The sequence below is a fragment of the Molothrus aeneus genome, chromosome 12, assembly GCF_037042795.1.
Source record: "Molothrus aeneus isolate 106 chromosome 12, BPBGC_Maene_1.0, whole genome shotgun sequence".
Classification (NCBI taxonomy): domain Eukaryota; kingdom Metazoa; phylum Chordata; class Aves; order Passeriformes; family Icteridae; genus Molothrus; species Molothrus aeneus.
In genome coordinates, this window is record NC_089657.1 from 19,986,230 (window position 1) to 20,011,314 (window position 25,085).

General features: G+C 45.0%; 1 protein-coding gene across 5 annotated transcripts in view; it reads right to left on the reverse strand.

The window, feature by feature from the left end:
• The window catches only part of IQSEC1 (IQ motif and Sec7 domain ArfGEF 1), a 302,049-nt gene that overhangs the window by 252,360 nt on the left and 24,604 nt on the right, over positions 1-25,085 (reverse strand). The gene's annotated exons all lie outside the window — the stretch shown is intronic.

Genomic DNA, 25,085 nt, shown 5'->3' on the forward strand with positions numbered 1-25,085 from the left:
GAACTGCAGTTTAACCCCACAGGTACTGAGGAGCTGCACAGGAAATTTTTCATATCTAACTGCACATCAGAAATCTCTCCCCAACATTCCTGTCACCACTTCTTTTCTGCAGAAGGACCAGGCAGGATTAAGCAGCATTAGCCTGTGGCAATCACCTGTACTGAATGTGGAATATTGAATAGAGAAGGCATTATTTCAGCTTGAATGAAGGGTGAGCAGAAGTGGAAAGCCACAGCACAGGATTATTTCAGACCTCTTTCCATTTCCAGGTAAGGCTTTACAAAGAAAGAAAAATCTCTCCTAAAATGGGGTTTAAACAAGCAGCTCATCCTTTTATCTTACATTCAGAAAAAGTGAGGCTTTTCAACAATCATGGCTCCAATTATGGTCCCTTTTAGAGATCCTTCCTGCCTCCAACAGCAGCTAAATGGTTCTCAGACTATGAAGATACTCACAGCAGAACACTTTATCATCAATTCAGCCTCTCAACATGCAATCATCAGCCATAAACATTTGGAAAATTATCGAATCAAGTTTCATCTTTCATTTGTATCGAGTGTTTCCATGTTCCTTAATAAAATCCTCTGCCTCCAGAGGGTTTTTGTCAAAATGTACTTTGGATACAGGCAGGATCAGAGAGTTAAAGGCCAAGAGCCTCCAACAAGAACGAGACATTCTCTGCACATGAAATTTATGTCCTTAATCCTCAGGCTTTGAGACCCTTCCAGCTCTCCCTTGATCTTTCATACAAGACAAGATCTATGTTTATTCCATGAGGAGAAAGAACAAACAGTGACACTGATGGGGACAGCTGCCATCAACCCTCCACCCCAGGAATTCATTCACTGACCCAACAGTAATTACAAAACCCAGCCCTGGAAACCTCCCCATGCAATTTCAACCGAGGCACTGTATGGATGAAATTTTCAGGGTAAACTACACCCAGGTCCTGTTTCCAGGGGCATCTGCTCCTTAAATTCCACACACAGATTTTGAGAAGTCTGAGTGATTTGCCATTAAAACAGCAAAAATATTTTCTAGAAACAACTGATGGTGCTTCTAGAGAACAAACTAAATGGAACACAAAGATGTAAGGAAAGTACTAAAGCCTCAACAAACTCACCCTCTGGACTAACCTCACTCAGTAGTGCTCAGGATGGTGCCAAACATGAAGAGAACCTGAAACACTTGGAGTCATCAAGCTGTCCTTGGATTTGCTGTGCCCTGTCCTGGGAAGGGCCCTGTCACCACTCAGGACAGGAGCTGCTGGGCTCCACAGATCATTCCTGGTACATCACACAATCCCAGAATGCTTTGGATGAGACAGGATTTTAAATTCCATCCAGTGCCACCCCTGCCATGGCAGGGACACCTCCCACTGTCCCAGGCTGCTCCAAGCCCTGTCCAGCCTGGCCTTGGGCACTGCCAGGGATCCAGGGGCAGCCACAGCTGCTCTGGGCACCCTGTGCCAGGGCCTGCCCACCCTCCCAGGGAACAATCCCTTCCTAAAGGATGTTTAAGTCCAATCACTTTGTGTTCATCTGCTCCTGAAGCCAACCTGAGCCCCTTGGGAATTCCAAATGCCACAGGAGTTCTGCTGCCTTTGATGTAATTCTTTCCTCCAATTAAGACTAAATTAGAAAACCTGAAAAGATTAAGACAAAACCAAGTGTGTGTTCTACTGCTATAACTCACCAGACAGACTGCATAAAGAATGGGATTTAAGTCTTCAACTTGTTTTATTTCAACTCTCAGTTAAATCTGTAGAAACACTGTAATTTGTAACTATTAAGTCTGCATGCAGAAGCTACAAAAACACCCAGACAATCCCATAGTCAGGATTCTTGGCTTCTCTCTGGATGCCTGGAGGCTTCAGTTTCAATTATAATGGCTGTACTTACAGCTAATGCTTTTCTTGCTATTAGTCAGCTTCCATCTGTCCCACAACCTGCAGTGGTTACTGGCACAGCCACCCCCATAGAAAATGTCCTTCCTTTGAGAATCTGGAGGTTACAGGTTTTTGAAATTATCTTGGCACTGAATGGAACAACACAGCCCAGTTCTTCACTTCTGAAAATGCTTCAGAAGGGTTTTGGAAGGGTTTTTTTGTTTGCTTTTTTTGATTTTTGGGATTTGTTTGTCAGGTTTTTTGACTATTTTTTTAGGGGCTGAGTGGAGAAAGGCAGTGTTTAACATGGTTTGTGGGCTGGCTTTGCTCCTTTCTTAAAATCAGTCCCCAAACAACCTTCAGTACCATCCCAACTTTCAGGGAGAGTTTTAACCACTAATCCATTCAGCTTTTAGAAGCTTTACTTCAAATACCTTTTTTATCCCCCAGAAGTGTTACTCAAACATTCCCTGAGAGATTCCTGCACAATCAGCTCTACCTGGTTTTCTCTCAATTCACAGTTTGGTATTTTCAATTGCCTCTTGACATTGCCACATCTTATTTTTGTCCTTTAGGTCAAAACACTCTCCAGCAGCTCATACTGACCTGGACACAACCAGTGAGTCTTCAGAGGTTTTGCTGTTGAGTGAGAGTTTTTGGTGTTTTATTGTTTGTTTGGGTTTTTTTTAAATCCTCAGAGAAAAAAAAAAATTGGTGTCACTGTTCACAGTAATATATTTCACTCTTGCTTTTGGTGGCATAACCACCTTAAGTGAAAGCAGATCCTGTCCATCCCCACTGGCCCCTAGCAAGAGAACATTCACAGTTCTGTACCTCTGAGCTGAGTTCTCTCTGCTCAAAACCACCTCATAACATCTTACACTGCTCCTATTAAAAAAAGCAAATCACCAGGTTGCCCAGGATGGCTGCCCTGGATCCCTGGCAGTGTGACACTGCTCCAGCAACAGCCTGGGACAGGGGAAGGTGTCCCTGCCATGGCAGGGGTGGCACTGCATGGGCTTTGAGCTCCTCCCAGCCCAGAGCAGTCTGGGATTCTGTGCTTTCTTTGGGCATTATCTCACCAAGCTGAGATATTTGCTGCATTTTGGCCCATCTGCTCCAGCACAGCTCCAAGAACCCTGTGATGGTGTTCACAGGGGTCTGAGGATGAGGGAAGAGACGAGGATCTGACTCCATGTTTTAGAAGGCTGATTTATTATTCTATGATATATATTATATTAAAACTATACTAAAAGAATAGAAGAAAGGATTTCATCAGAGGGCTAGCTAAGAGTAGAATAGGAATGATATCAAAGGCTTGTGGCTCAGCTCTCTGTCCAAGCCAGCTGACTGTGATTGGCCATTGATTAGAAACAACCCCATGAGCCCAATCCCAGATGCACCTGTTGCATTCCACAGCAGCAGATAACCATTGGTTACAGTTTGTTCTTGAGGCCTCTCAGCTTCTCAGGAGGAAAAATCCAAAGGAAAGGGTTTTCCATGAAAGATGCCTGTGACAGAACCCAGCTGGGAGCAGGCAAGCCCTGGCTCCCCCAGGAGAGCGGCTGCAGCTCTGCCCTGGCACAGAGAGCAGAGGGCAGGGCTGAGCAGGGCTCAGCTCCCAGCTTGGGCAGGAACTTCTCCACACATCTGGGAGCAATGATGGATTTGTCTGTACAAACAAACTCTAGGTTTGCTGATAAATGAAACTGGGCATTGAAAGATGAAAGGAACAATGGGGAAAAACCCTAAATTCCATAAGAATTAACAGTTAAAAGGGAGGGTTATACATTAGAGGGAAATCTCTGGTATCAGGTGATTTGGGAAGTCTGTACCTCTCAAGTACCTCAGCCAGTGGGGAAAGAGAGAAGGGAAATGGGAAATTGGGATAAAAAAAGAGGCTGTGTCCTCCAAAAATTTGAGACATCCCAGGGGAATGCCCTATGGCCTCTCCCTTTATTCAAATAAAGTAAAAGGACTCCTCTGTCTCCTTTTTGGACATAAATCTCTGGTTTTTGTGGGTTAATTTTCCTGACACATCCCTCAGAGAGTGAGGTACAGATGCCCAGTTCCTACAGCAAGTCAGGCTATTCCCACTGCAACCTTCTCAGAATTATTTTTACTGCCAAGACATTTTATCTCAGCATTTCCCCTTCTTACAAGAAGCATTTGTTCATTCCAGAGCTCTGCAGCTCCAGGACATCCAAACCCCAGTATCTCACAACTGGAGATACCACAGCTGATGTCATTTGTCCTCCTCCTTATCTTCCTTCACCTCCTCCTGTCCTTGAGCTGGAATAACGTGAAGTTTCTCTCTGCTCTCCTGCCAGGAAGCCCAGGTGACCTCTGGAGCACTGCTGGACTGCTCCAAGTTCCCTCTGATTTATGGACATGCCCTCAAGAGCTCAGGATCCCTCTCTGCCCTGCAGCTCCAGCCCCAAGCATGGACAGTTCCCCTGCTGCCACTTTTAGTCTCTCTTTGCTCTGTGCTCTGCCCCATGAGCACAAAGCAGGGGCTGCTGCTCACACTGCAAACTCACATCTGCACTTCAGCAGGAGCACACAGCCCTGGAAAAGCTTTAATGGAAATAAAACAGGGGTGGGAGGGGAAAAGCAGCTGTAGAACCAACCTCAGGCACCCACCAGCCACACTCCAAGGGAGCACTCAGCTGGCTCTGGGCCTCCTGTTCAAAACAACCCAGTGTGGGTTTATTTGGCTGTTGTCAAAGAAGTCTATAAACAAATGAATTTATTTTTAGCTGTGCTTGAGCTGCCAGTGAAATTTAAACAACACCCAATGAGTGGTACTGGCACAAGCCAATGAAATGATGATAACATTTATCTGGCACTCAATCATTAATTGCTTAAACAGCTTTGCCTTCTCAGGGGTCAGCTCTTAGCATGTGTTAGAAATTTAATGCCTTCCACTCTGTAAACCAACACAACACTGAAGTTGATATTCAGTAGGTGCAGAGCTGGGGGAAGAGCATCCTTTTGGATGCTCATCCATCAAGAGCCCAATTTTATAGTACTCTGCCATTACAAAAGCAATAACATTCCACTCATGGAAACAGCTGAGCTCAGGGATCAAACATGGATGATACTCCAGAGGCTTCTTTACATAGATATTGAAATTTAAGATTCCTTTCCTTCTACAATAAATCAACAGTCCCCACCTGAGCAGTCACTTCAGTTTGTGAAGTGATTTTGATGGATCACTGCTACCTGGAGCAATGAATTCCCAAACAAACCTCTCCCCATGGAAGGCAGCTCTGGTGGGCAATGACTCCAGAGCCCCAGCCTGGACCCTGCAGGTGCTGGCACTGGGTCCCTGCTGACCAGAGAGCCAGGAGAGCAGAGCTGACAGGACAAGCACACCTCAGTGCTTGGAACACCTCAGTGCTTGCAGGCTGTACAAAGTTTGTGCTGCACAAGCTGCCCACAGACACCTCTGCAGCCCCAGTGCAGCCCCTCAGGACAATTCCTGCCTCAGGGCTTAGCAGGCAGCCCCCATGCAGTGGCAGAGACTCCTGTGCAGAGGCAGGGACTGGGGACAGGATATTTCTCTGTGCTGGGAGCCTGTCCTGCTCACTATAAGGGTGTAAAAGTTGGGCCACCATCAGGAGCTGCAATTTCTACACCAACCCAGCAATTCTAACTCAAACCTCACTGGTGCTCCTGCTCATGACAGCAGCAAGGACATGGTGATCCCATGGCAACATCAGCACGGACTGTGCCAGTTCTGCTGAGAGCACTTGGCCTTTCCTGGGGCAACTGAAGCTTTTCCTGCTGCATCCTCATTGTTACAATTATCTGAGCTGCCCTGAGGAGTTGGGAACCTGCCCATTACTGGTGTGGCACAGACACATTTTATGAAAAATCCTTTTGCTAGGATCTTTTCTCCTGAGAAGCTGAGAGGCCTCAGAAATGAAATGTAACCAATGGTTATCTGCTGCTGTGGAATGCAACAGGTGCATCTGGGATTGGGCTCATGTGGTTGTTTCTAATTAATGGCCAATCACAGTCAGCTGGCTCGGACTGTCTGGTCAGTCACAAGATTTTATTATCAATCCTTTCCTTTCCATTCAAGCCTTCTGATGAAATCCTTTCTTCTAGTCTTTAGTATAGTTTTAATAGATCATTTTCTTGTAATATTATATATATCATAAAATAATAAATCAGCCTTCTGAAACATGGAGTCAAGATTCTCATCTCCTGGGACCCCTGTGAACAGCACCACAATTGGTGACCCCGAGTGAGGAACATTGCCACAGTGGTGGCTTGGAGTTTTTTAACCTGAAACAGAGACTGAGATGTTTGGGATATTATACATGGAAATTTCCATGTTGGGAGCATTGAACCTGCCCATCTCCTTTCTTGGCAATCAGTGGAAGGTTAAAAGGCGGTTCCTGGATGAAATTAGTCCCTGTTGTAGGTGCTAAGAGAATAAAGATTGGCTGTAAATTGAATAAACTGACACCATTACAGATACATTCCATTTCTCAGGCCATACCCAGTTTTAGATAATTCAGACTAAGACAAAGAAGGAGACTCCACTAAAAATTTTATGAAGTAACATGGTATGAAATGTTCACAGAGTGGGAAGATTTGTCTCCACTTTTTCACTCACAGCTAAACATTCTAACACAGGTTGATTTTATCATTTCACTGAATGTAACTCTAAGCTGGGAAAATTACACTGACATCACTGCTAACTGCTGGAGGAAATTACAGAAATGCTGAAGCACTGTAGTAGTTTTATCCCAATTTCTCAGACAATAACAGCAACTTGAAAAGCCAAGAAAAACAGCAGAAAGCTTCACCTGAACAAACATCAAGGTAAGGTCTCACCACAGAAAAATCTGCCCCATTCTCCAGGTCAGGTTTAGCAGCAGGTACCCCCAGTTCAGTCTCTGGGAGAAGAGACCAGCAAGTATTCACTAAAACTGGGACTTTTAAATGGACTGATGGAGCCTTGAGAAAGTGGTGCCTGAGCCTGGCTTATGTTTAGTGACTCCAAATTTGTCCAGAGATGAGAACATTCCAATAGAAGCTCATGAAAAAAATACTGGTGAATCTTCAAATATGACCCACTGACTTAATGTGGGAAATAGTAAAGGTGAGAAGACTTCCAGAAAGTTGTAAAAGCAGAAACAGAAAGAACAGAAAACTTAGAGCTACCTACAGCTGCAAAGTCTGAAAGCAGAAAAGTTACAGCAAGCAAGGACATGAAACAATTGCTTGAGGTTTAGTTTGGCTAAGATAGACCTTGAGACTGCAGAAAAATATGCTTAGCATGATAGTAGAAGGTTTTAAGCTTAATAATGAAGCATTGTGTGTTGTTAATAGAAATAAAACTACCAACACAACTTCAGTAGAGGTATTCCATTCCTTAACACCCCCTTTACAAAGTTTTAGCACTTTAAAAGCAATTCCAAGTTATTCCAACTCCAATTCAGTTCCAACAATCTCCATCATGACTTTCTTCACTGCTCCCAACACTTGTTCCAAGTGTTTACAGCAAATGGAAAGGCTGTGGTGGGTTCCTGTAAACAACTGAAAAAGCAGGATGCACTCTTTTTGTCACTTCCACAGAATGGGAACGGCACAGTTTGAGAGCTTGTTTTCCATGCTCTTTGTGAAAGGTGCCTTGTCACACACACCCACAATGTTATTAAGTCAGATGATTTCATTCTTGACATTTAAACTTAAAAATTAAGCTTGTAAAAGACTTGAGACGTTTTGTTTGTGCCTTGTAAGTTAATTCAGAGCTGCAGATGATGGCTGAGGATGTGTGAGGAGATGAGTGCACTGCTCTCACATCCTCTGAGTAAGATCATCCACAGGCAAACAGCTCCCTGAAATTCCCAGAGCCCATTAGAGACAAGGCATAATTTCCTTATCAAGGTTGGAACACGTCATTACACTGATGTTTGTTGATCGTTTCTGCTTTCATTTCAGTGTGCACAAATGAATCCCCACACAGAGCAATGTTAAATTCTAACATATAATAGTGCTTAATTGCCTTTACCCTGAACAGAAAGCAGCCAAGGGACTGCATTCATCACTGTTTGTCAGGTAGTCAATAATACTGTAGAATTCATTTTAAGAAAATAGACAAGCTATTCTATTAAGTGTTGATCTTAAATTTCCAGTATTTAAAGGTTCATTTTTTGCATCCATGCAAACAATAATCTGAACAAATGAGTACCTAGCCAGTGATTTTCATCCCTCTCAATGCTTTCTTGTATTTATCATCTATCTGCTGTTCAACTGCCACATGAAAACCTCTACAGAGGGCTTAGAGGAAAAGAAAATCACAAAAAGAACATTGCAGAGGCAGCAGGGCCTGCAGGTTTCCCTGTGGCTACAAATCCAAAGCCCTGCCAGGACTTTGGGGGGGCAGGGAAGGGGTTAAGTCACACTTCTGCCTTTCTGATCTCCAGATTCTAAATAAAAATTCACAGATTGTCTTATTCTGAAAACAACTGACTGAGCCTGAATATATTTTATTTTCTCTGTGGAATTTGTGCAAGGTGAACAGGACAGAGCCAGGAGAAGCTGGATCCCAGCTCAGGATCCCATCAGACTGCACAGACAGCACAGGGAGATTCAGGGACACTTTTCCAGCTGAGACACTTCCACAAGATACCAAAGCCAGGATGTTTTGGTCCAGATGTTTCCAGAGACAGCTCAGTCAGTTGTGCTTTCCTGCAGGAGTGAAAAGCTGGAAGGGGACATTTCAGTACTTGGATACTGATGGACATTGAAGATATTGGAGAGAGCTCAAATTCTGTCATTAGGTAAAAGCATTAGCAAAGACCCTGCCCCAGAAATCTGCCACTTAACAAGGGAAAGGCTTTCAATATCCAATGTACAGGAATTATATCATTTACACTGCCCTTACTTCTCAATTCCCCAATGCAAAGAGTTTTCTCTCAGCTAGTTCATCAAAACCTGCAGAGCACCTGAATTGTGTGGATAAGGTCAAAGGACAGCAAAAATCTGCATTATTCTACAAATTACAGAAATGACAGCCTCAAACACTGTGGCAAATATCAGCTTTTAAACTCATTCTGCTCCTTTCTCATTCCATTCCCTTCTTCCACTCACAGGCATTGCTGAGCCACAATTCTCTGTGCAATTTGGATTCCAGCCAGCTGGATCTCTCTTTAAATGCTGTTTGTGCCTCATCTTTGGCTGTCACCAAACCACCTTGACCATTCCATCCTGTGGATTTCTGCTCCCACACCTGCTCACATGGCTGCAGACCAGAGAGGAACAATCCAAACTGTTCACTGGAAAACTGGCACTGAAAAAAAGCCTTGAGAAATGCTGCAAAAAATTCCTGCTCAACACATGCCCCAAGGCAGCTGCCTCCAGGAAATCATGGCCAGTGGCACAGCCAGGGACTCCCATGCGTTCTGTCCTCTGAAACTTTGGTGTGAAAACAAAAACAAAAAAACCCCACCTGGATGTGCTGGCAGCATCAGGGTGTTTGTGTGCTCAGAGCAGCTCTGGAGACACCACACCCTGCCCATCCCTGCCCAAAATGGGGCTCCACACCCTGCCCATCCCTGCCCAAAATGGGGCTCCAGACTGGGCTGGCAGTGGGGTTTGGTGGCAACAGCTCTTTACTCAAAGCTCAGGAAAATAATATCCACTAAAATCACTTTAGATTTCAACCAAGTCTTCCACAGATCAAACCATTCAGCTGAAATAAAGGTGAGGGGATTTCTGTGGCAGCACCAGGCTGCTGAAAGGCTGTTCCTTCAGGAGGAAAGGGAACATCTTCTTCTGGGTACTTGGAGCTAAAACCACTACTTGAGAAAGAACCCAGCACATATTTGAATATATTACCAGGAGCTTCCTTGAGGAACCTTGTTTTAGAGGGGACAGCTCAGATCTTGAGCTTATTTGGGCTGGTTTCAGACAAGACTCCAAGACTGCAATGTTCCTTTGTTGGAATTGCACTAGAAGAAGTCAGAGCTCACACTGGACTGTCATTCCCACATGAGCCCCAAAACAGAGCCCTCAAACCCACATTTCCAAATTCAGGAGAGGTCAGAGCCTGGCTTTGTTCCAAGCCCAGCTCCAGCAGGAACCTGCACTGAGAGGATTTAGCAGAACCTGTTTAAAATGGCACCAGATCACTGAGGGGACAACACCCAGGCCTTGAGCAGCACTGCTGGGGACATTCCTGGTGTTGGGGGGTGACTCTCAACTCTGTAGGACCAGAAATGTTCCCATTCCCCAAGCAAGTGCCAAGCCATCAAACAGCACACAAAGGCTGGTAAACAGCAGAGACAGCAAAATAATGAAAAGGTGAATCCTTGCTACCAGCTCCAAATATTCAATACACTTCTTTTAGAATGAATTTTAATGCAAGACAGTTGGAACTAAAGGATAAAGGTGATCTTGATATGAAATGAATATACAGAAACACCATTTATCACTCACCACACTTACAATAAGGCCCAATTATTACAATAATTAATATCCCATTTTCCAGAAGTTCATTACATTTTTTTCACACAGTACTTAATTGTTATGAGTGTAGTAATGCATGGATCATTCTTTATAACCTGGAGTTGTACAATGCAGGTAAGAGTCCAAATATCCTATATTCAGAAGGCAACTGCTTTAAGAAAATTAACTTTTACAGAGTGAGGTGGGTAGAGGAGATCAGGTAACCCAGAACAAGTGTTCATGTAGTAAATCTGTAGTAAACACAAAGCTGCTCTGAATGATGCCTGTGAGCAGCTCCAGGCCTGGCTCTCACCAGGAGCAGGATCAGACATTCCCCTGCTGAAAGCAAAGATCAGAACATGGAGAAGTTGCCCCACAGAGCAGCTTCATCTCTGTATGCCCCTGTCATCACCTCTGCCCAGAAGCACAGCCCTGCTCTCCCCCAGGACCCCTTGGCTGTGGCAGGTGCAGGGGTCAGGGGGCACAGATGCCACCCCAGGGCACTCACAGCCCCTGGAAGTCTCTGTCACCAATTGTGCCAAGCTGGCCAAGCCCACAGCAAGAGCAGCTGCTGGGCCAAGGCACCACCCCAGCCCTGAGCCTGCCCTGCAGAGGAGGGGATTTGGGAGCCCTGGGCACAGGCTCAGGGGCTCGGCTCCTGTCCTGTGTGTTGAGTCCAAGGAAAGGTGTCCAGGTCCTCTCCTCACTGTGCCACAGCAGGAGCTGGTGGGCAAAGGCAGCACCACAGGCAGTGCCAGGGCTGCTGAGGCAGGACCCAGCCCTTCCAGCTGCATTTAACAGCAGGCACATTCCCTGTCTGCTGGCTGAGCTCACAGTGCCTGCTCAGCAGCAGCAAAGTAGGAAGCCAGAAGTAAAAAATAGCCCTGGATATCTGAGAGTGATGCCAGGTACCACTGCTCCAGAGCATTTTCCTCTGGAGGCAGGAAAGGCCAGGGCTGCTGCTAAACACAAGGGTGTAAAATGCAATAAACATCTCCACAAGCACAGGTGATTTCATGTGGAGTATTTACATGAAAACTTGCCACGCTTCCTAAGCCAGAGAAGGTTCTTACCTGTGGGAAATGGATTTGTAGAGAATTCTCAGGGCCTGACAGAAGACCCACACAGTATGCATCTGTATGCAAAATATGAGATAAGAAATGCTGACTTAGAAATGCCATGGAATATGACAGATATTGTTAAGAGAGAGCTAGAAAAAACAGAGCTAGAAAAAAGTTTCCAAAAATGACCTTACAAATAAGACTAGATACTTTAGAGAAATAGAACTATGAAAGATGCATTGTAGTAGGACCCATGAGGGGTAGTTTTAGATGATTGGCTTTAAGGCATCTACAGGATGGTGTGGCAAAAAGCTGATGGCCAAGAAATGCTTATTGTGTTTTGTAATTAAGAAATAGTCAGCTTCTGATTGTGATAGCATGAATTATAACATCTGTATTGTCTCACCCTTCTCATGAGACTGGAAATGGAATAAAAGGTTTTAAAATGCCTGTTACCCCATCTCTGGCTCAGAAAAGGGAATTGTCTGGCACTTACCAAAGCCCAGGAGAGCCCCACTCACACATTTCCAGCTTTACTGCTGTGGTAGAGACAGAAGAGAGGTGAAGCTGAACTGAAGTCCAAGCTACAAGAAGAAGTTACAAATTGCTTCTCCTACAAAAAAAGGGGGGTTCTGAACCTGAGGAACTGCCTCCCCCACCCTCACATGGGTTACTGAGACCCCTGCTTAGGTCTGTGGGATGGAAAGGGTCACACAACAGTTCAAGCAGTAATTCATGTGACAGCACTCCCAGAACCCTTCATGGAATCACAGGACAGCTGGAGTTGGAAGGGATCTTAAAAATCCTCTAGTTCTGACCCCCTTGCTGTGGCCATGTCAAACATGGAAAGCATTTCTCTGTTCCTAATAAACATTCACTTCAGTGAAAGAATTAAGGCATGGTTTTACAAACTTGCAGAAAATAAAAACCCAAAACTCTCTGCCTGTAGTAATTCTGCACCTTAATCATCAGGCTGATACTCAGGGCAGCAGAGCACAGTGTTATACAGTGTTATCCCCCCTAAAAAGCCCTGCCAAAGAGAGATTTCCCCTCTGGGGCTCCACCTGGAGTTGCCCCAGTGCTGGTCCAGCCCTCCCAGCTCTGTGTCCTGCACCACTGAGAGATGCTCAGCTCCTGAATCAGATCCTGCCCATTCTCCTCCCATCAGCCATGGAAATTTACCTCCCAGCCAAGACTAAACTGCCTCCAACACAGAGAAAACTGATGAGGACAATTCATTGCAGCAGGATTTATCACAGGTCTTGACGCTTCCCAAGATGAGTCAGAGAGTGAAACATGGCAGCCAAATTCTCCATTTGCATTGTGGAAGCTATACATCAGGAAAACTGCCTTATTCCAGGCCATTTATGAGTAGTTTCATAGAAAATGCCATTGCATTGGTGTCCTTAGAACTAGTTTTTGTCATGAGCTAAAAGCTTCAGGTATTTGAATCCATTTTGAATCCAAAGCTTCAGGAACTTAAATCCATTTGTGTTTGGAAATGGCTTTTGGGCATTTGCAGCTAGAGCTGGTGTCAGGGCTAAAGGCAAGAGGCACTGCAGCTGGAAAACCTCCACCAGCACCAGAAAAACTCCTCCATCTCAAATTAATACTCAGAGCAGTCAATAATGATATTGCTGGAGATCTGTAGTCAGTTATGTCACCAAAAATTCATCAAGCCTGAGTCAACACAGCCCCTGCAGCAAGTGGAGCCCCTGTCCCTCTTGCAGCTGGGTTTCCTGGGAGGAGGAGGGGCTGGAATGTGTCCAGAGCCAGCAGAGGGTACAGGGCAGGACCAGGAGAACAACCATGCCTCCATCACCCCCCTTTGGCCAAGGTGCCAACCCAAGCAATAATAACGTGTCACAAGTCTCTCACTGGCCATTTTGTCTCATCATCCTCCATCACTCAATGCAATTAGGAAATCAGCCACAGCACCTTCAGGCTGATGTATTTCCCACTGAAACTCTGTGCACAGAGTCATTATTTCCAAGGCAGCAGCACCTCTGCATGTGATTTTTCACCTGTGATCTGTGTCTCTTGTCTGCGTTAACTCACTCAGCTTCCAGGGCTTCAGATCCAAAACAATTCAAGGTTGGTGGCTATTTTGGGTAAGTGCTGAGGAAAGTTTTGCTACAACCATAAGTAATGGTCTCTGTGTCTGCAGCAGACTAATTTTCTGCTTTGGTTTATCTCAACACCATAACTAAACCCAGCCATACAGAAGCACAGAAGTTATTTATCACACATGGAACACTTCAAATAAAAAAACACTTCAGATTTATGCACAAAGCCGAAGCATTTTTTCTTTTGAAATAATAGCAGAACGATTTTTTTTTTTTTTTGAGACAGAGAAGAGCAAATTTGGTTTTTCTAATGGTGGGTTTTTTTTTCCAGCAGCAAAGAAATGTAAAACAAGTTTTCTCAGTACAGTACAGCTGCAAAAACCAAAAGATGCTGCCCCTCCTGCTCTCTCTCTACAGGAGCTCAAGGACAAGAGAACATTTCCTCACCTTTGCCAAGGAATGTCTGGGCTCTGCATCCCCAGGCTCTGGCTGCCTTTTTACCTCTCCCATATTCTCTCAAGCATTCACTTCCCTGGGCACTGGTGGAGTCACCATCCCTGAGAATGTGCAAAAAAACATGGATGTGGCACCTGGGCATGGTTTAGTGGTGGCCAGGGTGGTGGTGCTGGGTTCTTGGCTGGGTTGGATGATCCTGAAGGACTTTTCCAGGCTGGATTCCATGTCCCTGTGAGTGGAGGGCAGGACAGTGTCTGTGCACCTGCAGTGCCAGGAGGAGCTGGAAGTGCAGGGTGTGAACACAAACACCAGTGCTGCTTTGACAAAGACATTTCAAATGAATATGTAAATCATTCCAGGCTTCTAAAAATACCTGGATACTTCTAACCACAAGCTGAATGCATAAAATGAAAGTCTGATTTATCAACAGTACTCCCACAGTCAGCACATCTACTCCATTAAAAATCTAGCTCATACATCAGTGTCAATATTATCAATGTCCTCCATAACTTAAACAGTTCATTAATTACCCTCACAGAAAATGATCATTACACAAAAGGCAGGGGCTTATGGTAACCATTGACCCCATCAAGACTCCTCATTTTGTCTTCACAATTCTGATGACAAGAGCAGCCCTTGCCCTGTGATCAGGTATTAATCACTGATCTATTCTAAAAATGAGCTTTCTATTGAACACTGATGGGCAGTAAATAGCCTTGTATGGCTTAGCTGCAAATTACTGCTGTACAGGAATATTCTGATTTATGCCCCACTAGTGCAGCTGGATTGGGTCATCACTAAACGCTGCTGCTGCAGAACATTTTCTATGGAACACCTAAAATTGTACCTCAAATCTGTACAGGAAGAGGAAAGACACCCAAGTTCTGCTCCTCTTGATAGCCAGGTTTTTAATATATTCCCAGGGCAGAAAGGAAAACCTGAGCCTTCCTTCAAGGGCATCTTTTGGGGAATGCACTGCCTGCAGCAGAACTGCAAATCCAGGGTGTGACCGTGTGCACAGGGGTCTGAGGATGAGGGAAGAGACCAGGATCTGACTCCATGTTTCAGAAGGCTGATTTATTATTTTATGATATATATTACATTAAAACTATACTAAAAGAATAGAAGAAAAGGTTTCATCAAAAAGCTGGCTAAGAATAGAAAAGGAAAGAATGATAACAAAAGCTTCTGTCTTGGACAGGGAGTCCAAGCCAGCTGACTGTGATTGGCCATTAATTAGAAACAACCCCATGAGCCCAATCCCAGATGCACCTGTTGCATTCCACAGCAGCAGATAACCATTGGTTGCATTTTGTTCCTGAGGCCTCTCAGCTTCTCAGGAGGAAAAATCCTAAAGAAAGGATTTTTCATAAAAGATGTCTGTGACACCACGGGGCCTCCCTCCAGGAGCAGGCACCCAGGGCACTGGGAATAACCTGCTGCCTGCAGAAGGAATTCTCAGGAGGAATAAGTACATAAATACAGATTATAACGTTTACCATTCAAGTCTCTTCTCAGTTAGCCCCAGGTCTGACTGCAGAGTCCCTGCAGGGAAGGATCCTGAGGTGCAGGAGACTCCTGGCTCCACCCAACCTCCCAAGGGAGGCTCTCCCTGCCTGCTGGCCCTACGGGCAAGGAAACAACTGGGAATCTGAGCTGTGTCCTCAGGCAGGCCAGGGCTGGTGTGCTGGCAGTGAGGGCAGGGCTGGCACCCCACAGGAGCTTCCCTCACCCTCCTGCTCGAGGGATTCTGCTCCTCCATCCCACCAGGATCATTCCATCATACTGGGCTGGGCTGCATGGAATCATGGAACCATCCAGGGGGAAAAAACCTTTCAGATCGAGTCCAAACATTAACCCAGCACTGCCAAAAATCCACTAGCTCTGATCCAGCACCCCCCAGGAACAGGACAAACAATCCCAACAGCACAAGCAACACCACAGCAGTTTTCCTCTGAAAAATCAACCAGGATCAACTTTTCCCTAAACAGATTTCCAGTACTTGAAGCTGAGTACTTCTGGTGAGTCCTGCAGAGATTTTTCAGAGCTGCTCAGATCCCCAGGGGTCCCTTCCAGCTCAGAATGCCCTGAGATGGTTTAAAATATCATCCTTTGGGGAGCAGCACCAGGAGGAACAACAGGAGCAGGAGCCCAGAAGGATGCCTGGAGCTGCAGGAGCTCTCCAGAAGCAGACAAGGAGCTGGAAAAGTTAATGAGGAGCAAAATCCATCCCCACACCAGCAGAAAACCTGGAGGCCCTCCCTGTGAGCTGGGAAAACATTGGATTGAGCAAGAACAGCCATGAACAATGAACAGTCCCCCAGCAATGATCCATCAAAGGGGCAGGAGGCAGCTTTAGAAAGTCACTTGCGAATCCTAGATTTTTTCCAAATATATATTTAATTACTGCAAGTCTCTATTGTCCATTTAAAAAAAGGAACAAGCAAAAAAGCCAAATATTTCTCCCAAAGCAGAGTTTGAAGGAGTTAGTCTGTTATTTAATTAGAAACCTGTATGGTTAGGAAACAAAAAAGCTGTCCTCCTCACTGCTCAAGGAAGGGAGGAAAAAACCATATTCCCTTATTATTTCCCCTTCAATACAGCTAATTTACATGATAAAGAGATATTATTTCAGGTGAGCAGTAAATTAATTTCTAGCAGACAGCGAAAACCATTAGATTTAATCTCAAAATCCACGGGCCATGATTTCCTCTCCATTTTGGCACAGGAGGAAAGCTGACCTGTGAGAAAACAGAGCAGGGCAGCAGAGCTGGACTGGGTCTGTCTGGAGACAGCAGAGTCTGACATGGGGAGGGACAATCCCTACATCCCCCTGGGTCAAGGACACGGCCCTTTGTGTGCCAAGGAGGCAATTTAACACCAAGAATAAAATCTGCTCTCCTGCCATCCCAGAAGTGCCACTGAATGGCCATTTTGGGATTTATTCTCCACCCACAAGGGCTGCTCAAGAATTGTTCCATCCAAGGCAGAGAGAGCCCTGTGTGAAAGGGACTGGATTTACATCTGTCTGCTCCAAATCTGACACCTCCTCCTGGAAAAACACCTCAGAAATGTGTTCCAGAAAGGATTTAACAGCAATCTGTCCCAGTTGAGACATATTTTGGGAGAATATGGCACATGGATGAAAAACAACTGTTACCAAAAAAGTTATGGAATAGATTAAGAACATTTTACAGCCAGTATTGAACATGAGATATTTTTTTAGCCATGGGGTTAAGAAGCTGCTTCTTTCCCAGGCAATGCCAGTCCCTTTTCCATGTGGCAGGCACTCATCATTAACATGACCAAGCTTCATTTAGGATGATCAGCACAGACTCCTCAGACCCTACACACACAAAACACTGAACTGAAAGACAAATTCATGTTTATCCAGCACTCACAGGCACTGAGCACCTGACAAGAAGTTTCTGAGAAAACCAACACCTACAAAGTTTACCATGGCCTCATCTCTCACACTGCTCAGACCATTTTTCCCCTTCTTTTCACCTTTATTGCACTTACAGCTACACTGCACCATACATTTATAGCTATTGCATTATAGTCATACATAAAAGTGCCAGAAGTTCTCCAGTGCACGTTTTTAGGCAGAATTTACAGCACAAAATCTTACCACAACCAGCACAATCACTGTCAGCACTCAGGAATCTGCCCCATGGGAAAGCAGTGTGTAATTAAATCGAGATTTACCTGGCCCTTCATCTGGCCAGCAGTGAAGTCAGCACAGAGCCCAAATAATCTGCTTTAGAGTAATCTGGTGCATGTCTGTGGTAAAAAGTCAGACTTCAGACAATCTCTACCAAATCCCAAAGACAATTCTGTGGGATGATGTTTACAGTGTATATTATCAGTGTGTTATTAAGCATCTAATTTTCACCCAATTACTTTCATATTAAATTAATATCAATTACACCAGTTGGTTCTAATTATAAAAGTTATTATATAAATTATATAATTTCTAGTGTGGTATGAATTAATACCAACTAAATAAAGCAGTATTTATCCCTATCACTGACTCCAGGTGGCTGCCCCCAGACAGGGGATTCAGGAAGCTGTTGTTTAACATTTCCAGTTTTACCAAGGGCTAAATGAAGTCTCAAAGTTGGTGACTATGGTTCACTAAGACCTGTTTTCCTCTTACTTCATATCTTTAATAATCCCATTAAGAGCTCTGCACTTCCCTTCCTCACTTCTTCCAGAATTAATTTTGTTTTAGCAAACTTATGTTCATCAATCTTTGTTGGTTACTGCCACTGTCATATTTTCTGGAAAATCTCTTTGCCAGGATTCCTCTCCTGGGAAGCTGAGAAGCCTCAGAGAAAAAGGAAAACCATATTATCTAATTTGCTTCTCCTGTGTTTTGCTGCTTTGGAATGTGGTTTGGATATTGTTTACCAACAGGTCCTTGTTCATTGGTTTCATGTGAATTGGTTTTACTTATTGGCCAATTACAGCCCAGCTGTGTTGAGGCTCTGGAGAGAGTCACAAGTTTTCATTATTATCTTTAGCCTTCTGTCTGTATCCTTTCTCTATTCTTTAGTAGAGTTCTAGTATAGTATCCTTTAATATGATATAGATCATAAAATAATAAATTAGCCTTCTTGGAACACAGAGTCAGATTCATTCCTTCCTCCCTTCAAAGGAGGTCACAGAAAATACCACAGGTTACCTAAAAATTGCCTACAAACCCCCAAGGGACACACCCTGCAAAGCTGATCCAAGGAAGGGCACTCTGGGAACATCTTCCACACAAAATGGGAACTTACCCACTTCAACCAAGCTGGCAAGTTCTGAATCCCACACCCTGCTCTGTTCACGAAGATGGAGCAGCTCTGATGTGGTGCCAAATCTGGCAGTGCTGAACAATTGCCCTGTTTCAATGTCTCCTGCATCCCCTCTGCTCATCCAGCAAGAAAAGGGAGCCAGGAACAGCCTCTCAGCTGAGAGCCCAGATGTGGAGGATGTGTGAGGGATCCTGAAGGATCTCTAAACCACAGAATGGGATGAGTTTTTCCCCCCTACACATCCAAACTAAACTAACACTATCATATATAAACTAAAACTAGCATTTGCAATGTGAGAGATCAGCACCAGCGAGTGAATTTGTGCTCTCCATTTCAGACCTTTCCATAAAGATTTAATGGAATAAACCACTCAAACACCACAAGTTCCCACTGTACCATGGCCAGAAGGTGCACACTGAGAAGCCCAGCAGGCCAGGAGCTCACAGTTAGCTCAATATTAACAATTAATTGCTGTTGTCTTCCTTCTCACATGACGGTGTCACCGAGCTCCAGTTACTGCTGTCCCTCCTCCTGACACACTTTCCAGAGATGGGTAAGGTCAGATAAAGGGTGGGGAAAAGGCAATGGGTGAGTGGGATGAGAACAGCTCCAAGGGACTCAGTTCCTCCTACAGAAACCAACTGCACTTGTTAAAAAACAGCTATTTGGGAAATAACATTTGCATTTGCAGGGTGAGCAACAATTGCTGCTCATCAGTGGAAGAACAGCACATAAAACAGAGCTTCATCTCAGAAGTAATTCCTTCACTGCTTTTTAAAAATTTACTTTTAAGCTCCAGGAAGTTTAAATTTTGAAAGGCAGAGGAGACAACTCTCTGTGTTTATAAATAGTCAGCACTGAGGCTTGGAAAGCCTCTAGGAGGAAGATGCAAAACCATCCCAAGCTGATCAACCTCCTCCTAAAGGAGACAGCTCTGAGTGGTTCCGATAAAGCTTCTCCAGGGAAGGTCTCAAAGCCACATGTACAAATGTTGTATATTTGGTTCTACAACTGGTTGGGTTTTACTCAAAACTGATGGTCCATCATCCCCCCCACACTTCCTACAAGTCAAATACTTTCTCCAAGAGAAAGGGAAGAAGAGTTTAAGCATCTTCACAGTATTGTCAATGCACAATGTGCATTCTTTGATTAAAAACTGGTATGATGAATTTCAACCACCAAATTGGGCTGAAAAATCCAAATATTCTTTAAGTCATAAGGCTTTGAAGCTTCAGAGAGGTAGAAATGCAGCAGCAACCACTTGAGTTTGCAGTGTGTCTCAGGTGAGGGAATGAAAACTTTGTGAGGAAGAGAAAAGTGCATAAAACAGACAGAAATGTAAACCCTTAGAAAAAACAAACCAGAAAACCTCCATGACTATAACAGAAGGTTTTATTGGATTAAATCCACCATGAAAATAGGATTGCTGGGTTAACATATCTATCCATTTATGCTGAGAGAGAATTCCTCTTCCATCCCATCACTTTTGACAGCACAGAGGAGAGAATCATTTCACTTGCTGCTGACAACCAAATGGTGCTAAGGATGAGATGAGGAAACACTTGAAGTGCTTTAAGCTGAAATTGAGCTGGTACCACTCACAGTAGCTCTGATCAAGGCTTAGAGTCTTCTGCCTAAAGAAGTTGGAGTAGCAATTCCTAAAATTGAGTTTTGTTTTCAGGAATTTTGCATCCTCTTTCTTCCAGCAGACACCAGGTGTTTTAAGAGCATTTCTCCCAAGGAATCACCACCCACTCCAAGCCCCAGGAACTGAGAATGTGTTTGTGAGCAGGTCCCTCTTCATGATGGCAATTCCCATTTGCTCACTGCTAGCAGCTGTGAAAGGATCTGCTCTGCAGGAATTGGGTTCTCAACCAGCTCAGACACAACCTTCCAACCCACTAGCAGTAACATTTGTTTTATTCTTAAATGTGCAGCCAACACTGCCTTTCACACCTCTGCTGAGAAGGGCACTGGCTAACCTGCTCTAAACTGCATTTTTACAAATCAGGCCCCTACAAATTACACATAGGTGGGAATATTCACTTTAACTCTGCCCACAACATTAACTAATGCTGCCCATAAAGACTAAACGTGCTTTACATGCTCTTAAGCACCTCTGCTGTTCATCATGTTACTAAAAGCTGTCTTGGACAGCAACTCCCCTTCTGCTCTAAGGAAGACTCTGTCCTTTGAGCCAGCAAAGCAGCAGCACTCACTGCAGAGATAAATGTGCAGAGGCACATTTATAGCTTTGATTGCACAGTTAACTCCCAATTTGTTTCTCTAGTTTATATCTCTGTAGCTTTTATAAGTAAAAGCCAGGGCTCTGAGGTGTAAATTGCCAGTTAATCACATTCAGGGATTATGGTACAACCTAATAAGGAACTGCAAACATCATTAGGGTAAGGACTACCTGTGCAGACTGCTCATGCACCATTGCTGCTCCTCTGGCAAGAGCAAGGATAAGATTGCTCAAAGAGAGCTCAAGTTTTTATTTCCACAGGCAATCATCAACAGAATTGCTGCTCAAAAGTTGTCTTGGGGGCAAAACCCTCCGAGTTAATCTTGCTTTATCACTTCAGAATAAAAAGAGAAAGAGTCAGTATTTGAGCAGGTTACTACTACTCCTTCCTACTATGTGTAAGGCCAGAACCTGGCCAGCCTGTTTAGCTACTGAACATCACCTGGTCAATACCAGAGAGCACCTGCACAAAAGGCATTCTTACATATCCTGGCATGGAAGAGAAGGATTGCAGAATAAAGTTAACTCAAGTCATTCACAATCATCCAAGTTATAAAATATTAGGATCTAACTGTCTCAAATGCAAGCTTAGAAGGCTGAGGAGAAAACCCCAAAACTCTTTAGAAGCAGCAGAATTTTGTGTAGTATTTGACTGCAGTTCAATCAGATTAAAAGCCCATTTGCTGTGCGGTGACAGCTGCAGGAATCCCACCTACTCAGGGGGGTCTGGACTCTGCTCCATTGTTTTCTGCCAGGACTCCAGAGGAGGCAGCACAGCTGAATTTTCCTCTGCCCTCCCTCCAGAATCCACGATTTCATTTTTGCTTGTGGGCTATTTTTAGGTTTGAAGTTAATCCAGCTCTGAGCTGCTCCAGCAGCGCCGTCTCCGCTCAGCCTCCACGCGGGAACTCCAGACACTGCCACAGGGAAACTCTGCCCAGGCAGCAGGGAAATCCAAAGCAGTGCTTCTCATGAGTGCCTCTGCCCCCAGCCAGGCATGCCTGGCTGCAGGTGCCTGGGCACAGGGTAATGCTGTCCCCCAGGGAGGAGTTTTCAGCTCAGGGTGGAAATTGTTGTCACCTAAACTCCTGTCCCAGTGAAGAGCTCTGATCTGGAGTTTGACACTGATATTCCAGTGTGGCATTCACATTCTCTGAAAAAATCCCTTCGCCGAGGATTTTTCTCCTGGGAAGCTGAGAAGCCTCAGAGAAAAGGAAAACAATTCTGATCTCATTTGCTTCTCCTGTGTTGTGCTCCTGTGGAATGTGTTTGGAGATTGTTTACCCGCAGGTGATCGTTCCATTGCATTCTGCTGGGAGTTGTTTTCACTCTTTGGCCAATCAGGGCCAAGCTGTGTCAGGACTCTGGAAAGAGTCAGGAGTTTTCATTGTTATCTTTTTAGCATTCTGTAAGCATCCTTTCTGTATTCTTTAGTATAGTATAGTATTCTTTAACATAATATAATATTATAAAGTAATAAATTAACCTTCTGAGAACATGGAGTCAGATTCATCATTCCTGCCTTTGTCAGGGCATTCCCTGCAAATCCAATAATTCCAGCACCAACCAGAGCTGTGAGGACAAGCTCAAGGCACGAGGCATGTAGTGCTAAATACACAGGCAAGCCTTGCAAGGCAGAGCCTGCCAAGGGGAATGGATTGTTCCATGGGAACACTGGCAATTGCTGAATGACCCAGCAGAGCTCAACACTGGTACCAGCTGGCAAACGGAGATTCCTCAAAGGAGGATGAAGCAAATTAATTTTTCCTCTGGTTTAAGGAGAATGAAGGTACAAAGTACACACTGCAAGAGATAACTCCAAGTATCAGGTAAAGAGGCAGAATTCTAAGATTGGACTTTTAAAGTCAAAGCCTGTTCTGAGATGGCCAGGCCAGTGCTGTGCTATGAGTGCTAGAACAAGGGGAAGGGCTTGGAACTTTAAAAGTTTAGATTGGATATTAGGAAGGAATTCCTCCCTATGAGGGTGGGCAGGCCCTGGCACAGGTGCCCAGAGCAGCTGTGGCTGCCCCTGGATGCCTGGCAGTGCCCAGGCCAGGCTGGACAGGGCTTGGAGCAGCCTGGGACAGTGGGAGGTGGGCTGTACCTGGGTCATCTTTTAGGTCCTTCCAACCCAAACATTTCCATGGTTTTGTGACTCTGTGTTACATTCTGTTCACCCCAGCAGCACGAGAGGAAAGGCAAGAGGGAGAGGGAAGGTGAACACTAAGGCACTGTCTGAAGTTAAACCAGGGTGCTTACATCCCCCTTTTTGTGCTGAACAAGTACACACATATGGCTTTCCACGAGTTTCATAACCAAAATCCTGCACACATTTCACTTCCATCTTCAGAAAAAGTCACAGAGCCTGAGGCAATGCTGCTGCAGGAGGGATGGAACTCTGAGCTTCATTCCAGACACTCCATCACTGGGTGCTGCCTTTACCCACCTGGGGCACCACAACTGAGCACACTCAGGCATGAAAAACACATCCATGATTGGGGTCTTGGCTTGTAAATCCAACAGATGACTCAAAACTAAGCTAAAGCTGCAGTTCCAGGTCCAGCTGCTGAAGAGGCACCAGGGCTGCCCTTCCCACAGCTGGACCCAAAGCAGCACCAGGATGAAGAACCCACAGGGGTTGTTCTGAGCAGCTGATGCCCTTCAAAGAGCTGTGCCAGGGCTGGATTCAGGGTGCAACTGGGGCTCCCTCAGCCCTCCAGCACCAGAACTGGAGCAGAGAATTTCACCTGCTTGTACTGAGAGGGACTCAAACTCTGGTACCACCCAAACACAGGCTGGCTGGGGTAGCTGTGGTCAGCCAGGTTTTCAGTGTAACTCCTGTTTTCTGGGGGGGAAAGGGGAAAGGTCCCTTGTGGCAGGTTTGCTATCCCCAGCCTGTTCTGCAGGAAATGCTCCTGTGCAGGAGCTGCTCAGAGCAGCTGAGCCAGGCTTTTACTGCCCCACCTAGGCTTAGGGTTCAGAAAACCACAAAGCCCAGAGCTCCAGGCACACTGCAGCTACAAAAGGCATCCCAAGGGGAACACGGGACTGCCACAACAAGGCTCCCACCACAGCTTTTTCCTTGCAAACAGCCTGAGCCCTAGTCTGCATTTACTGCCTAGGGTTATACCTAGGGTTAGGGTTCAGAAAACCACAAAGCCCAGAGCTCCAGGCACACTGCAGCTACAAAAGGCATCCCAAGGGGAACACAGGACTGCCACAACAAGGTTTCCTCCACAGCTTTTTCCTTGCAAACAGCCTGAGCCCTAGTCTGCATTTACTGCCTAGGGTTACACCTAGGGTTAGGGTTCAGAAAACCACAAAGCCCAGAGCTCCAGGCACACTGCAGCTGCAAAGGCATCCCAAGGGGAACACAGAACTGCCACAACAAGGTTTCCTCCACAGCTTTCTCCATGGCACCAGCCTCAGCCCCAGGCTGGTTTTGCTGCTCTGCCTAGGGTTAGGGTTACACCAAGGGTTAGGGTTCTGAAAACCACCAAGCCCAGAGCACAGACAGCTCTCAAACCCTCTGAGCCAAGGCACCAAACTCACTGCAGAGGGGTAAAAGTGAGCCACAGAAATTCCAGTGGATTCTAAATGTACCTAAGCTGTCATCCTAAACGTCCTTCCCAGTTCCTTTCCTACATCTCCTGCCTCCCAGGCATTTATCCAATAACACTTTGAGGTGTTTCTCCCACGTGCTAAGGTAGAAACAGTATTCCATCGAGTGTCTCTTCCTTCCAGAAGGATATTCCAATGGCACTTTGTTCTTATGGTGATGAGGAAAACCTTCACCTCAGGGACTTCCACACAGGACCATGACTGAAAGGGATATAAAAGCACATCCTTTACCCAAATCTTTTCCACTTGTTCTTAGACAACACCTCAGTGAGGGAATTTTTTCCTATTATAAAGAATGAAAGGAGACACAACACTTCCTATTACTCCAAGTGCCATTTAAACTATACCTGTATAAATAAAATTGGATTATACTAAGGAAATTTAAATTGTTTCAAAATGCATCCAATTTTCAGCTTAAAAGTCAAATCCCACTTTATACAATAACTTCAGCTATACTTATACAAGGATATAGAAAAA